This window comes from Botryllus schlosseri, chromosome 10 (assembly GCF_051294905.1).
Source record: "Botryllus schlosseri isolate E-star chromosome 10, Bs_hap1, whole genome shotgun sequence".
In the NCBI taxonomy this organism is placed as follows: Eukaryota; Metazoa; Chordata; class Ascidiacea; order Stolidobranchia; family Styelidae; genus Botryllus; species Botryllus schlosseri.
The window spans coordinates 14211519-14224773 of record NC_137245.1 but is presented as its reverse complement, the minus strand read 5'-3'; the positions used below and the strand labels follow the sequence as shown (position 1 = coordinate 14224773).

At 41.9% G+C, this 13255-nt stretch overlaps 1 protein-coding gene across 1 annotated transcript in view; it reads left to right on the top strand.

Annotated features, from left to right (window-relative positions):
- LOC145448067 (laminin subunit gamma-1-like) overlaps positions 1 to 13255 on the top strand; it is a 142912-nt gene that overhangs the window by 89864 nt on the left and 39793 nt on the right. The window lies entirely within an intron of this gene.

Sequence of the window (13255 nt, the reverse complement as noted above, 5' to 3'; positions counted from 1 at the left end):
GACTCATAGATTTCCTATTTGAACGACCGACTTTCTGGCTTTATCTGGTTGTAACTCATTTATCATCCAGCATAAGCAAGAACGCACAATCAGCCGTGGCGTAATACATCGATATGTCTCAAAACGCATTCTATGATAGGAATCTATTTGAATTTTAGTCTGAATGCAACATTATTTACAGTTTACCTGCCATAGTTTTTAGCCGGTTATTACATAATATCTTTTGCGGATGGAATCTCTATGCTGATATATGCCTTATAAATATATCCGTCTTTATATTATGGGATAAAAGATTATAGGTCTGTTTACAGATAATCGGTGTAAAGTCCTTTATAATCGTAGAAACGCAGAGGATTTGGGGAACGTTTCCGAAGCTATTGCTCTACGCGCTTACAAACTTGCCCGCTGCCCAGTGCCCATACGCATTGCAACAATTTGTGTAACCGTATAGGAAACCATTCACGTAATTATTTCCGAACGTCGAATGGCACTTGCGTTCCCTTTTGGTCTCCAGGAGTTGAAAACAGTTCTTGAATGTTTCTTATCGCAAATGAAACGATTTAGTCGTACTGAAATCGTGTCATATTTGCGAAGCAATACAGGGATTGTGATGACACATTCCTTCTCATTTCGTCTCACCTCAACTATACGGTACCAACACCGTAGTGATAAGACATGTGATCACTGATAACTTATTACCATTGTACTTGGGTACTGTGGTTATATTATGTCATTTTAGCCGCGTTCGAATGGGAATGCTTTCAGATTCGTGTCTCAATTAAAAACAAACCCATTCAATAAAAGTTTTGTTTGTTCGATCCACTTACAACAATCACGGCTGGCATCTTTTCTTGCCGACTCCGGTGAGTCCTTGGTTTAAATCGCGTGTCACGTTCAATTAGTGTATTATATCTGTCCTCTCTTCGTGGCGATGTGTTGCATGGTGTTGGTGATGCCAGACAGCGCGAACGATCGGATGCATATTCAACTTAATAGATAACGCTGCCACGGTAAATCAGGGTCACAACGCTGTATAGTTTCACAGTGTAGGCTTTTGAGACGTATCACTGCCAATTACTGATTCAATAATATACAATCCAAGTCCAAATCGTTGATTTACCACGCATCCGGTAACGAGTGAACTAAGACTGATTGCAATCTAATAATTCATCATCATTCGAAATCGTTTTGTTAAGCTCGTGATACTCGGTCAATTCGTTGAATTCTGAACCAATACCATAGCTGAATATTACCATTGATTGTTGATGGTGCGTTTAGTTTTAAACCGGCACACTTAGAATTCATATTTCATAATTATAAAACGGCCAAGTTATTCGCTTATAGGAGTGACATAACGCAAACACGGAAGTTTGTTTTCAAAGCCAACTTCATTGAAATACCTTTTTCCTATTTTCCAAGTTTATGCTGAATTCTTATATCATAATAATCCATGGCGGCCTTTAAATCTGTTTTCTGTCCAGTACATATTTGCAAACACCCGTGCGATCATCGCATTAATTGGTACCATATTTAGCGATATCGTATGTCATTTGATCTGGAATTCCATAAATTTCAACTCCTCATCCGTTACATTTGCCGGGTGTAATGAATTTGTTGAGCATGAAACAGCACTTAAATCGAACACAAGTCCAGCACCTGTGAAACGGTACATTTCTTATCACAAATTGTTCAAGTAGCTCGTAGTCCCAAATGTTTATCAAGAGTTGGTTATCCACCGATTTCAATTCTACAACGACTGCAATCTATTAAAAATCCACTGTTACGTCACTCAAATTAAATCGGATACTAGATACCTGTGACTGTTGATTCCTTGTAGAGATCAACGGAGCGATGCCCTAATCTTCCGCGCGTTGTTCAATTCTGTCAACTCCGAGCGAGGACAAAATATGTGCGATAGAAATTTGATATAATACCCATAATTTTGTTTCGTCTGCTCGCCGGCGTTATTTTGATGTGCAGCGTAAATTATCAGTAGGAAGTCGTTGAGACGGATACTTATTGTGGTAGGACTCTCTGCGAAGGCAAATAGAGCGCCGGTTACTGAACTATAATTAGGAACTTTGATTTGTGCGGTAGCTTCCTGTCCGGCAAAGGCTTGTCGCTTGTTATCGAAGGTGTTTACCGAAGACCGATGTAGCGTAATGGCGAGCATGTGTCTTGAGATCGTAAAGAGTAATTAATACTTCCTATGCCAGTAGACAGTAGTGTTCAACTTCCATAATATGATGGGTCTGGTCTGTTTATTAGGGAGTATGACATGACTTGACTAACCATTTACTGTTTTCTAAATAAAAGCGAAATCCAACTTTGAACCTTTGGAATTGGAATAATGGCTTCTGTGACATCACATTTGAACTGTAAGGTATGCACTCTGAACTGACATCCGTCCCTCCTCATTCCATTCAGTTACGTTTATGTCATGTGTAATTGCTTCATTTATAGGCTTGTCATTTAGCCTTCCTGACTCCTTACTACATCGTAAGCCTAATCATAATCTCATATGCTATGAAGCGTGTGTGAGGAATTCGATTGATACAGTACTTGCTGACTATCTGGTTCGTGTTGCATTAGGCCAGGGGTGGCCAACCAGCGGCCGTAGAATAGAATTTGCGGGGCCGTCGACGTGTTATTCAATTGGTTGTGTTGGCGGCCGTCGACATGCATATTAAATTTACCAATTGAATATTTGAGACATTTTAATTCATCTGGAAATTTTCTTCGCGCCACGCGCGATAAGTTATTCGATTTTAATATAGTAGGGCCCTATGCAATTCGAACCCCACAGTACAGAAGCTGACAGCAGAGTAAAATGACTTACTCCATCACAGAAATACCAATTTAGAATCGCGTGCTCCTCACGAAAGAAAATTGATTCCGGTACGGTTGGGTGATTCCAATATCTTTTCACTATACCTTACGTACAATCCTGATGGGGGGTCAAGAAATAACGGATGCAAAAATGTGACTAATTACAATTTTGGCATACCATTTATAACTTGACCTGAATTTTCGAAAACACTACTGGTGAATCTAATCACATGAGCTGTGAAAGGATAAATAATTTACGGTAATATATTAAACTACTAATATTAATGACGAAATTAATTCGTGATTATGAAAAATGTTCACGCCTTCCGCGACCTTAACTAGTCCCAGCAACTATTCATAAAATGACCACTCCGAGCTTTCGGCCTCGGCGCGGACAGTAAGCCGATATGAAAAAGTGGATTATTCCGGAGTTCACCGGAAATGGGCTATGGACAATTGGACATTAGGGCTGTTCAAAAATAACTTTTTTTTTCCGGATTCCAGCCATTCAGTGATTAAATTGTCAGTTTACCTTAAAAAACGCTGCACACCAAATTTGGTTCAATTCTAACAAGTATCGCGGATCCAATTAAAATTTTTAATTTATACAGGAAAATTGAAAAAAAAAATTTCAAATTTTTCTGTCAACCCCATGAAATTGTTGAGCTGTCTTCAGAGACGATGCAAAAAAAATTTGGCTCAATTCGGACTAGTAGAAGTGGAGTTATTGGAGTTTTTCGTTGATAATACTCCAATTATCCTTGATTGGTGGATAATCCGAGAATTATCAACGAAAAACTCAAATAACTCCGTTTCTAGTGGTTGGAATTGACTCAAATTTCATTTGCATGGTCTTTGAAGACATCTCAACATTTTCATGGGGTTGAGAGAAAAATTTGAAATTTTTTTTTTTAATTTTACGTAGTAAATTAAAAATTTTAATTGGCTCTGCGGGCGCTTAGACATGTTCGAATTGAACCAAATTTGGTGTGCAGCCTTTGTTGTGGCAACCTGACAATTTAATCAGTGAATGGCTGGAATCAGGGAAAAAAGTTATTTTTGAACAGCCCTATTGGACATGGACTGTTTAACATGGGAATTTGCCGTTTAGTTAGTTCATTACGGGATGCCATGGATGGAATGAGGCCGTAGGCTACATAAGTAATCGAAATGCGGACGTGAATAGCAAAAAAGGTACGCCGAACTGTACTATGCAGACCCGATTGGCTTGTTCCACTGATTCGCATGAATACACTAAAAGATCCCAGAAAATTGCGATACCAGGGAATATGGATATCTAGATAGCCCTGTTCGATACCCGTTTCAACGCGCAGGGATGAGATAACTCTGAGCTACTCCATTTGTATTGTGTTTGGCATGTACGATTCTAGGGGTAATAGCAATAATGGTCGGCGAAGTATTGCGATGATTAGACATTGAAGAAGCGTTTTGTGATTACAATTTGTGCCGGCCGGTCTCCGGTGGGATGGATATGTGGCGCATCAGTAGGCCCTGATTGTAGCTACTAAATTAATTTGGCGCTCCTACGACATCTGATTCTGGATATATCTGAAGACTACCAGCGACGGCATTTTTGAAGTTTCGTCCGTGGGTAATTAACCCATTTGCTTGGTCGTCAGGAAGACTGGCTTCTCTTGCCCCCCGTGCAGAACAAGTGTATGTGTGCCATGTTATTACAATGCCAGACCCATCATATTGTTGTCGGTCTGTACTCTGTGGTAGCGCATACGTATATGTCCTGCAGGTTACTGCCGGTAGTCACAATACTGCCGTTTGTGTACGCTTCGGATTATAACAATGAGCTTATCGCGAAAGTACGGCGCTCAGACGGCAATCTAGCGCGTTATCTCGACGTTGCGGTTTGGCGAATTTGTTTTACTGTCTGAGCGTGTGCTTATGTTTCTTGCGTGAAATCGTCATCCATAAAAGCCCGCTTGTGTACTAATAATAGCAAAGTTTTCGAATCGCGGTTACTCGGTTATGTATGATCGAAGCGCTTTCAGCCGCAAGGGAAATGTACATTCCCTGTAAGCCTCATTTATTGAGAAATTGTTGTTGGATATAGGAAATGTGACCTATTTTGTTATCGCCGTATCGTTGTGGTGGTGCGTCCCACATCACGATTACAAGGTCCACATCAAACCAACTATGCGACTATATCGATTTTAATTGATTAAGCCATTGTTTTCGTGAGATTTCATGAAATCTTGATTCATTTGTTGATGATGTCCGTGTGATGGCAACCAACATTCATAATTGCATTTTGCCACGCTCTTTTATGTGATTATTAGTTCAAACTTTTCAAATACAAATCCTATTTTAAGTATATACCCATTACCCATAGTCCTGATTTTATAGCATGCCCTAATCCTAGCGAGTAACAGGTTGTAACGCTTTTTTAAAAGCATTTTTGAATCATTTGAAATTCCTGGTTGCGTTGGTAATCATACTTTGTTTTCCAATCCAACCATGATGCAGCCGATACCTTCAAAGTCATGATTGAATTCAAAGTCATCGAAATCCAGTCGCATCTTTCGCATACTCTGTATAGTACCACTAACGTAAATACTGCTGTGTGTATCGATACCATGTCTCACATCTTAAGGTAGGCCGCGTGCTAAAGGTCACGAGGTTATCGGATTTGCCGTCTGCAATGGTCGAGTCATAGTTTGAATGTAATAAATGCAGTGAGTGCTTTGCGATGGCGTCTGTTGGAATTCTATGCGGTTTCGCGAAGGAATGCGTCCTGTCGCTACCTTAAGTCTGGCGATACCAGACCAGCTCTACGCCAAGTGCAGTCAAAGTTCTGAGTTCACGAGCTAGGTCACGATGTCTCGTCACGTTTTAACCCTGAGCCGTGTCTACATTAGCGCAACAACTCTTCATTAATTACAGTATTAGGGCATTACAGACAAGGCGATCCAATGTGTACGAGCTTCAGCATTCCGCCGCGTTACCTTCTGGAACAAAGTTACCTAACTCAGCCATTGACCTCAAATTCCCGATAGCTTAGCTGGCGGGTGGCGAAGTTGCCTCGCGATGTCACGCCTTATTGAACACAGGCCTTCACACGAACCTTGTCGCCGCCAGAGATAAACACGAAAGTTGCATGTAACTGTGCAACCGGAATCTAGGTATGAAGTTGACAGAAATTAGATGCAACTATCAGCGACGCCATTACATCTTCTGTCGATGCCTTAACAGACATTGCGCGACATGCGCGTTTGTCTCAACATAGTTCATTCGCCCACGATTGCAGTGTGAGCTACTACACGGCGACATAGGTATATGCTCCAACTGCCCGCGGGGTGCAGCCTAACTCGGAAGCGATTATGATGGAACATCTCGCACGGCGACAAAACCTAGATAGATTGTTGTGACTCATGACTGAGGAACTTCGACTCCGTCTTCAACGGACTGGACTAATACCTTTTTGGAGAGGATTACGAGGATCTTATATAGATTTAGGCGCTGAGACCTAATCGATTATACCGGGCTTGTGTAAAGCCAACGGTGTCGATCTGTTGATCGGTATATTTTGATGCCTCTTATTTCTCAAACTGCGGTTAAATGCGGTAGGTATCCTGCTGCGATTTGGCACCGTTCATTAGTAGATATAAGGGGTGATGTTTTACAAAATAAAAAAATGGAATGCACTAAAACAGGGGTGTCAAACATACGGCCCACGAAGCAATTCTAAGTAGATTGAAAAACTCTTATATTGTCCTGCACATTTGTAACATGTGTTGAGATATTTTGCAGAGAATACTTCCATGTTCATTAGCCCCATTACAACCACCCGATTACGGCGCTATGGTTTCACTCTAGTTCAGTGGTTCCCAAACGGGGGGGGGGGGAATTCCCCACTGGAGGGGGTAATTCAATGGTATCTGGTGGGGAATAGACGCATTTGTTCAAAATTATATACAGGACAGTCTACGTATTCACGGAGACACATGCGCAATTACCGTTACCAGTTAACTGTTCTGGAATATCTGTATCGAAAATTATATTGCGTGTTGTTCACAAAACTTCATTTTTAACTCTGGATGGCCAATGATGGCGTCACAAGCGCATACAGCACGACTAGTTTGACGTGAAAGTAACGCTTTCGCGAAATTTTGAGCGTTACTGGTATCGGTTCGCAATACGTTTTATGTTGCAGTTATAGGCGATTGTCTCGCATACTGGTGTGGTTGTGTGTTTTGCGCATAGGCAAACCAGCAAATAGCTGCTCTGTGATGACAAAAGCGCTGGGTAGTGGGGAACAGGACCGTAATGCCGCACCCTAAGCCCCCAATTGGGTGGGGGCGAGCTCGAAGGGGCCCAAATTTATTTAGTGAATTAATAAATTAAAGTATTTTTAAAAATTTATGACACTTTTTCAAAATATTTTCGCGCTCGGTGCGCGATTTAATGTTGCCAAATATCTAATTATTGGGTACCCTTCCCCCACGAAAATGCGTAGAACTTATAGGAATGAAGACTTCGACGTCGGCCATTATTGCGCCACGACGCACCAAGGCATATGAAGTTATAGGCCATGTAACATGCAACTCCGAGAAGTGTGCCAGAACGATAAGCAGCGAGAAGACCTTGACCGAGAGGAAATGCCCTTGTGGTGACCCAAAACTTCGATATATAATACGATACATATGGTCCGTGGACATATGAGCATGCGGCATTACAGCATGCGAGACTTCGGCATGCGACAATGTGGCATGCGACACATGAGCATGGGGGTTAAATTACGGGTTAGGGGTAGGTTAGGATTGGATTTATGGTTGGGTTGGGGTTAGGGTTTAGGTTAGGTTAGGCTATGTTTTGGGTTAGGGTAAGTTTTTGGGTTATACAGCCACATGCTGAAGTGACGCATGCTGATGTGTTCCATGCTGAACTGTCGTTTTCCATTGTGTCGCATGCTCATATGTCGGGCAACCGATACATATATGTTTAATTGGCTAAATGGCTGGCGCCGAATGTTCCTGCCCTGGCGATCTGAGCCCCACAGGACAAATGCCATCCCGCAGGGAAAAATTATTTGCTAGTAAAGCAATGCCTATTTGAAATCGCGTGTGCCTTTTAGCTTTGGCTATTTCCATATCTTGTAACGAAGTCAATATACCAACAGGTCCGCCCGAAGATGTTCAATTCTCATTTAGGGGTCCTACCTTTCCCAACACACCTCACTCAGCTCAACCGGTAAATCTGATTACGTGAGCTGAGAGGAGATAAAAATTGATAGCAAAATATGCTATTCCCGATCATATTGGCCGATTCAAACACGAATTATATAAATTTTTCGCGCTACGCGCGTTTAGTCAAAATAAGGCGACGCACTAAACAGTAGACCCTAGGCTTACCATATTTTGGAAATCTAAAAAGAGGACACTTTTTCAGAAATTTGGGACTTGCAAAACCGGAGAAGAATTCTCAAAAATCCGTGAATTTTTCCTACTTTGTGATCGGTTGACTAAAAAAAAGGTCATCCTTTTCGCTCAGAGCTCAAAGGACCGTTTTTCACTCCGGAATACCCGCCGGAGCGTCACTTCTGTGCTAATTTACGGCATATCACTCTCATTTTGCACTAAATGTGACCTAAATTTTCAAAAAAGAGGACAAAATCTCAAAAAAGAGGACAAAAGGGCGTCCTCCGAGGACACTTTCAAAAAAGTCAAAAAAGAGGACAAATCCTCTTAAAGGAGGACGTATGGTAACCCTAGTAGACCCAATGTAGCTGATTAGGCTGCTGAGAAAAAGCGTACAGGCTCAGAGGGGGTTCTGGGGGCCCAAGACCAACGTTTTATTTTTGCGGGGGTAACAAAGTGATGTTACGGTCCTGGTGGGAAATGAAAGATTTGGATTTGGAGGATTTGTGCGGCGGCGAGCACTACATTCTGAATGCTAATCTAACGAAATGCATACAAATACAGTCACTCTCGTGTGATGTAAACACTGGTTCAAGGCAAAGCGGTGCAGCTGAGTGAAAAAGCTGTCGATTGTCGGTTTGTTCTCGGATCGATTGCGCCCAGAATCTTGAGCGATGCATTGTCATGGAAATATGGTGCAATGATATGGTAGATGCAATTCCTTTGTCATTGTTGGCCTCTAGTGATGGTGACGTATATGGGAAGTTATTGGGCCGCTGTCGTGTGGACGTAGGCAATTGGATTTACTATTTCCGCCATCGCATCTACTCTAGCCCTTATGTACGCATCATCATCATCCCATCGATAAGCCCGCCCGCTGCAGAGCGAACGCGGCACATGCAAATGTTTTTTATTCAATAAACGGCTATTCACATGAAAATTAAATCATATATTCGTACGCAATATTCCATGCGATGGCCGGTCATTATTATCAATGCAAAGCATTATTCTTTGTTTCTTGCTGTGTTCGCCGATACGGGGAGTCGTTCATGCTACTAGATTTATACTAGTTTTGCAAATCTGATGTTGACATAACATTGTAAGAACGTATGATGGCGGTGCGCGTTATCGGGTGTCTTGTTTGAAATGTAAATGATATTTTAGTGTACCGATACTCTAGTTTCCACTAATAACACGAAAACTTATTAAAACTCCTTGTCAAAGTATCAATACCCTCAACAGGTCCTTGCTTTGTAGGCCGCTACTAAGTCGCTGATATGTATTTACATTTACGCATGCGCGAATGAAGAAACTATTACTAATATGTCACCAATACCAATGAATATTGCAGGCCTATTCCGTTTCGAATTTATCGGTAATTGTGTTAATCTATGCGTTCTTGAATTTTGTGAGGATTTTTCACGGCGAGTGTACCGTGCTATTATAGCAGAACGCCGTGAATTTGAAGCGCATACACCATACATTATACAACCGGCGGAATTAGCACTCTAGCAACGTATAGGTCTTTGAGAAGTCGACACTATTAATTGGAATGTTCTAAAGTGACTAAAATCGTAACCTGTGTCAACTATCGCTCCCATTGCGCCCTGAAGGCGGCGACACTGTCTTCGCACGTCTGGTATTGTTGGACACGGGTGAAATGTCGCTGCCACATTCACCGATGACCTCTCGAAGGAAGTCGCTATTTAAAACATGCCGCTTGTAAGTAAGTAGTCCACCATGCAGTCATCCAGTGTCGCCATCGCGAGTGCCAACTGTCTAGAGCCGTACTTGCGAATTAGTTGGAGATAGTGGCGGTGTTCGTCAGCGGAATCTGCCTTCTGAAATTGCGAGATCAATGTTCGTTTACAGTCGACAATTATCACATATGCGAGAGTTCAAAAGTGTGAAATCACGTGACGACGCCCTTATTGTGACGTCAGAACAATACCGTATGGCGTCTACTCTTCGCGTAAAGTTCTTGCTCATCAACATTTGCTGCCGTGTGTTCCACATAAAATGGCTTTTACGGCTAGTGACTGTGACCACAGACCACAGCGATCGGTATTATACTTTGACTGATGTTTTGACGGTGATGCCCTTCCTTTTTAGTTTTAGTATGTTAGTGTCACGGCCGCTTATGGAATTTTATAGCTTTCGAATGGTCTGTACTGGCATACAGACATGCATACGTTTTCAGAGAAGGTACACATGAGGATATCGATCGACTACATTATTGATTGATATCGATATCGATATGGTCCCTCGCTGGGTCCCAACAATAATATGATCTCGCAGATTCAAGTGTTCCCAAAGTATGTATCGCGGGGGTTTGTGAAGGGTGGGCCTGCAGTCCCAGAATCTTCGATACCTCACCAGAGCGATCGTTTATTTTACCCAAAATGCAGTTAGATCATTGAGATAAACGTTCTTTGCAACTCGCGCTACCTAATTACGCCCCATCCCATGGGTGCATTTTAAAGTCCACTGCGCTGGTTAATAAGTGGCCTGCGTAGACGAACTGTTAAATAATATCACCCGATCATAAAAGTGTGGCTACCTTGGCTGGCACTGAAAAATTGGGTTTGATTAATGCTTAACTAAAATCTCTAGCACGGGGTCGCAGAACAAGTATAAACAGAAAGCTTGATTTAAATTATAGCAACATTTCGTATGTCAATGTTATACAGTACATTGCTATGCAATGTGTGGTTTTGGGGAACCATTGGTTACCTCCACTCTTTGTATTTAGCTGACCGCGAGCATTAAAATTGCCTTGAAGGACTCTTTCAATGAAAACGTTGGAAACTAGGCCTACTGGAAACTAGATTTTGGTCGCGCTCTCAACTGTTCGGGAACCACTGTCATATTCCTATATTTCAATCCGTTGTGAGCTCGTAACCTACCCTCAAATGACGTAGAGTCGCAGATTGTAGACATCGTCCAATCGATTTCCGTCCGGATAATTAGATACTGCCAGTATTGTTCTCGATTGCGCCTCTACAAACTCGTTATCGACGCCGGAGGTTTCTGGAATGCGCGCACAGTGTACGCGGTCTTTGATACAGCTTCAAACGTGCCGGTACAACTGGTTATTATTTCATTCTATTCTTCCGTCTCGGAAGCACGGCAATTTATAATATCACGCCGTAATTGTTGCCTTTCTTGCATCGGATTAAATTTAGGGTATAATGATACGAAGTACTATTGTGATTTGTAGTCTCAGTCTTTTACTTTATTTATTCGTGATAAACTTAACTTAGCTTGTACCGTAATGAGAGTTGAGATGGTGCCCCATTACCCATGATCAACTGTGAATCTGTGATGACATATTTAGTCAATGCTTATTTGTTGATGCATTCTGCTTGTCTATGATGTTAATAGTGCGAGACACTTGATAATGCGATCGTTGCAAATTTAATATCCCACGAAGCATTACAATGATATTGTGCTGCTATGCGTTTGGTGTCTTGCTGATGAAACCCACCTACATAAAAACCATCATTCTCTACCAGCTCTGTGATGTATATTTTAGTTGCATTCCACGGCTTGATAATTGCCCAATTCGTAATTAAAGTGCTCTTTTAATGACCGCTCAAAGCTAATTGGGGTTATGATGGCTTGCATTACTTCGTTTACAATGCACATAAAACCCAGAAGATCGATCCATTGTGATGTCAGTGCCGCAGTGCAGTGTGGACACTGTGAACTTCTGATTTTCGAGGCACGCGTTTTTAAAGACCTTGCAGTAGCAGGCTTTGCGGAGATGTCTTGAATAGACTAATTATGGCGTACGTTCGTAGAAATACGGTTGCCGTTCCACACAGGTTTCTTTGTTAACGACTACGTTGACTCGGCGCTTCCGTACAGACACAAGAGCACAACAGCGATGGGAATGATAGTTTCGATTGTTATATTGCGAAATTATTACCTGCTAGTTATGTCACCTACAAGTCAATTGGTTCTTCAAGATCAAAGTTATATGCAGACGAGACGTCCTTGTGTTATTAGCGCTTACAAAATCCGTCTAGTCTTGAATATTAATCTGTCGCAAATCGCTGGTCATGTTTGTCGCAGATCATAGTCTGGTATATGTTTTTGTTCCAGATATAATGCGTTTGTGTATAAAATCCATAGCCCACCCATTGAATTGTTTCGTTACAAGTAAAGCATACTTTTGTAAGTTTCGATCCAAATTGAGTTACTTCCCTATTAGTTCACAACAGTATGTGTGTTGCTAGATTCCATCGGATTAAATGCTAACTTGAGCCGGGGCCTACGATATTCGTAGGCCCCGCTTGAACACTAGATTTGCATTCGATTCATTGAGATTTATAAAACTTGTAATCCCTACGCAACCGATAAAGACTTTCTCCAATTGTATAGTTTTGCGTCAGTTATATGGAGTTCGGTCCGCATGCCCGACGCGACATAACTCGGTTAGAGTCGCAATTTTTCGTTGAATTGACTTGACTCGACATATTCTATATGACTTGTTGAAGTATCGCATATCGCGATATCGGGACCGATAATTGAAAAATAGGCCCAGAAACTGTCTTCTATCGGTTTGAATAAACATGTTCAGAGTGAGAAAAATAGTATATTATGAATCCGATGCCTTCGATGTTACCCAGTCGTTTCACGGGAGCGAGTTAAATCTCACTTGAACTCGATACTGAACAATAAACACTGTGACTTGGACTTGACCCGTTGCTCGCGGACGTGGACTGGGACTTGACTCGGTGGTGAATTCAAAATGACTCGACTTGTCTCGAGTCAAAATTATAAAACTCAAATTGGCGTGTGACTCGAAACCTTGGTTGCAACTCTGGTAGTATCCTCAAAGTACACTTTGAGCACTTTCGATTACATGCCATCCTTTCCCAATGTGGTGAAATCAAAGTCAATCTATCTCGACTCGCTCATCCAGGCTGACTCACGGCTCACCCTCACGTAGATAACAGCGTTAGATCGCACGCACCCTTGATACAATCCGTCACGTTCCCAATCGACCGCAACTACGGCGGTAGCAAGCT